Raw genomic sequence first — 4575 nt, 5'->3', positions numbered from 1 at the left:
CTGTAACTCTCCACGGAGCTGCTGTAACTCTCCACAGAGCTGCTGTAACTCTCCACAGAGCTGCTGTAACTCTCCACAGAGCTACTGTAACTAAACTGTGTGTAATGTGTGTAAATAAATAAGTCATCTGGACGTCCTGAGGTCCTGGAAACTTCCTGCTATAGATATCACATGACAGCAGGACACACCCACTGGGTGACACTTTGATGTCTGTGGGTCGTCCCCATCCAGCAACTTCAAAGGAGACACACTCACAGTTCTTCAGGACGAATCACAGCAGATCTTTCCTCCAAAGATTCAACATGAAGCTCAGCAGACCTCAGATCAGCTGATTCACACAGAGTTATTATCTGACATCTTCATATCTGACTCTGTTCTTTTGTTTTATAATGTAATGTTTTATAATCAGAATCAGAATCAGAATCAGAAATACTTTATTGATAATTTCCCCTCGGGGATCAATAAAGTATTTCTGATTCTGATTCTGATTCTGATAATGTTCTTATTCACTAGTTTATTATTTGACAGATCTGTGAAGCAGAAATAAAAATCCTGTAGCAGAAACTACAGTACGACTAAACTGAATGTACAGTATGTCTGTTCTTATTCAGACTGTGTGTAGAGTCATACTGGTGACCAGTTTAATGTCTCTGCAGTCCTGTGGTTTGTGTTCTGCCAGCAGATGTTGAGTTTCTGTGAGCAGCAGAATTAAAGTGAAGCAGTGAAATAAACATCTGGATCCAGCATCATTAACAGGCAGCTGTAAAACTGTGTCCAACATTCCTGTGGAGGAGAAACTGAAGCAGAGATGGACTGAGAGGACATTTAAAATAAGAAGGAGGAAGAACTGAGGATGATGAAGAACATCTGAGGAGCGGACTGCAGGTAAAGGTTTCCTCAGACTGAGGAGCAGACAGCTCACTGACGTCAGGCAGATTATAGATTTACTTTATATGTTGTATGTGTCAATATGTTCCAGTTTTTATTTAAATCTTAGAGCATCTTTTCACCATGAGTCCACAGATGGTGACGTCCTGACGTCCTTTACAGATCTCTTTCACTCACAGGATTTTTTTTGCCACATTGGTGCTCTTAGTATAGGAATAACATATATACTACTAATAATGATAACAATGACAATAATATATAATGTAATACATTCAACAAATGAAGAAAACAGAATTAAGAACTTAATAATATTTTTTAAAATAAAATAAGAACACAGTATGTGAAGGAGATGATTTGAGATCCTTCACTCCAAACAGAGTCTGAATCAGCCTCAAACATCAGAGACTGATCTGAGGTCAGAACTTCATCTCATCCACGATATATTTACGCTATCTGACTAACCCGTCACATCGTCTGTCTGATAACCAGCATTCTCAGAACCCATCGGCTGTATTCGGCGTCTGACTTCCAGCAGACAGTGAATACAGCCTCTGGGGGCAGACCCCCGATTTTTTGGCATTCCGGTTTGATTTGGGCGGAGGAGGCAAATTTCTGAGTTACGTTTATATATAAGTAAATATGCTGAACCATTGCGATTGATTCAGGGTTTGCAGTGACGTCAATTATGTTCTGCCTCGTTAGTTCACCGCACGGACCGTTTAACCTGGCAATAACTGCAGCCGGCTCAAACGTGATTGGTCAATATCACGCGGACTACAATCAGTTACCGCTGTGATTTATCAGCATCAGTTACCGCGGTGATTCATCAGCATCAGTTACCACGGTGATTTATCAGCATCAGTTACCGCGGTGATTTATTCTGGTAAAAAGACTGGAAACACAGAGTTAACCCTGAAGTTTCCTCCTAACTCCAGATCCTGCTTCACAGTTCAGACCTCTGATATTTGTTCTGTTGGACAACATGAAGGTGGCACATCAGGAACCTGGAGATCTGAAATCACCGTCACATGATTGCTACTAACCCTGACCTCTCATCAGCAGCTTTAATGTCAGAGAGTTTTTGACAGCAGCCGACAGGTAGAACCATGGATATAATGCAGCCTGTGTGGATATGAGAGCGGCAGCACTGAAATATTTATGACTGTTTCCATTTCACACTCTTATTATCTTGTATCTGTCTGACAGAGACACTCAGGAGGAACAGATACAAACAGGAACTGAGATCATGTTTAAATATTAGAATCTACATGTTTCATTAGAGAACCACATCTGCATATCCATTCAGTCATTGTAATAATGTTCCTTCTTCTGTACCTCCTGTCAGAGGTTTATAATCAGGTTTGGAAAAGGTTTCATCAGTACACTCTCAGAAAGAAGGGCTCTGAAAGAGTTCCTCCTGAAGAGCTGAGGTTCTACACAGAACCTTCTGCTCCTGAAAAACCTTTATTTGAAGGAAGGGTTCTTTCAGTGGGTTCTGGATGAAACCCTTGGCGTATGAAAGGTTCTCAGCAGAACCTCCTAGGTGGGTTCTTGTTAGCACCTGTAGAAGGTGGAGGGGTTCTTGATGAACTCCCAGTGAGGGTTCGGAGGGAAACCTTTACACCACAGAGGGATTATTAGTAGAACCTTAGCTTCAACCCCAGAATATATTTTTTCTTATTCTTATTCTTATATTCTTATATTATTCTTTACTTTAAGATAAGATAAGATAAGGTAAGGTAAGGTAAGGTAAGGTAAGGTAAGGTAAGGTAAGGTAAGGTAAGATAAGATAAGATAAGATAAGATAAGATACACCTTTATTGATCCCATAATTGAGAAATTCCAGTGTTACAGCAGTCAAGGGGAAAGAGTCAGATTAAAGATTTCAAAATTTAAACTTAAAAACTTAAAACTTAAAAAAACTAGGCATACAAGATAAGTACAAAAATACAAGAAACGGCGATAAATAACAATAATAATAATAATAATGATGAGAAGTGGATAATAATGAGCAGCAGTGAATGAAAATGAACAGTGTGGATAATAATGAGCAGCAGTGAATGAAAATGAACAGTGGATGAAGGGAGCACATCTAGTGCAAGTGATTGTATGTGCAAAACAGCAGACAGCTGTGGTGTCCATAAAGTGTCCATAGTGTCAATAAAGTGTCTATTAAGTGTTTATTAAGTGTAACTTGACTTCCACTCTGTGTGATGTCATCATCATCATCATCATCATGTGTCCACAGACCTTCCTCACAGCAGATATTTTGACATGTCGCAGCAGGAGAAACACACGTGGTGTTGACAACATAAAACCAGCTGCATTCCTGGCAGGTGAGTTCTGACTGCAGGATCCTGGATCACTGAGACTCTGATGGACCTGAGCCATCATTCATGAAGTGTTTCTCACCTCTGATTCTCCTGCTCAGACAAGTCCAAAACTTTATTAGTACCTTTTCCAAGAACACCACAGTCGCCCCTGTGACATCACTTCCTTGTTTAAATCAGGAGCCTGATCCTCTGACACCTGAACGTCACACACCGTCGCTGTCTGCACTTTATTTCTTTATTTATGTAGGTGTGTGTGGACGTTAGCCTCCATGCAAGAAGCTTTAATTTACATAAAAAATCTGAAATGATTTACACAAAATATTTCTGAGATGTTGAAAGAAACATTATAATAAAGTATTAAGATATAGACACAGTTTCTGTCTGTTGTCTGTGAGGTATGATCAATATGAGACTTTCACTGCTGTGTCCTGACAACGTTTAATGACCCAGTTTTTATATAAATTCTGTTTTCACCTGTTATTAAACTCACAGTTCACCTTTCATTGTGACCATCTGAAGACACACCTGTATGGTAATGATGTTTAATCAGACACACCTGAAAGTGGATGGATCATCTTAGGAAAGGAGACGAATTTATGAGTTCATAGAAAAAGTCTCACGTTGTGTTCACACTTAATAAAACTATTTGTTTGAGTGAATTACAGGTAAAGTCAAGTTAAGGACATTAATTAGATGCTAAGTCCTGCTGGGCAACAGGATGGACATGACCTGAATGATGTGAAATACATGAACTAAGCGGCGTAAATGAAGCGAGTAGCGTGATTTTCTGTCACATGCTTTTTTGTGAGAGTTGCAAAATCTGAACTTCAGTGAGTGATTTGCGCCATGATAGACAATCAGCAGATGCTGTGGGGACGTATGACGTCGAGGACATGCTGGCTGAAAACCTTTCATTGATTCAGTAGTTTCACATGTGTGTGATGAGTTAATCCGCAAATGAAGCGAGTCTACACAAAATATTCTAGTGTTCAAACTCACGCGAGTAATGTGATGTGAAAATCCACATCCTGTTTGGAACACGTCATCAGATCTTTGACTTCAACTGGTGAAAAATGGGAACAAAAACCAAAAGTATTTAAATGTTTGTTGAATTTATATGAATGTATTTTTACAGGTGAAGTGTTGATGGACAATTGAGGACTGATGATCGGTGGATTATTGAGGACTGATGATTGGTGGATTATTGAGGACTGATGATTTATTGAGGACTGATGATTGGTGGATTATTGAGGACTGATGATCGGTGGATTATTGAGGATTGATGATTGGTGGATTATTGAGGACTGATGATTGGTGGATTATTGAGGACTGATGATCGGTGGATTATTGAGGA

This window comes from Epinephelus moara, chromosome 7 (assembly GCF_006386435.1).
Source record: "Epinephelus moara isolate mb chromosome 7, YSFRI_EMoa_1.0, whole genome shotgun sequence".
Lineage (NCBI taxonomy): Eukaryota > Metazoa > Chordata > Actinopteri > Perciformes > Serranidae > Epinephelus > Epinephelus moara.
This window is presented reverse-complemented; position numbering follows the sequence as displayed.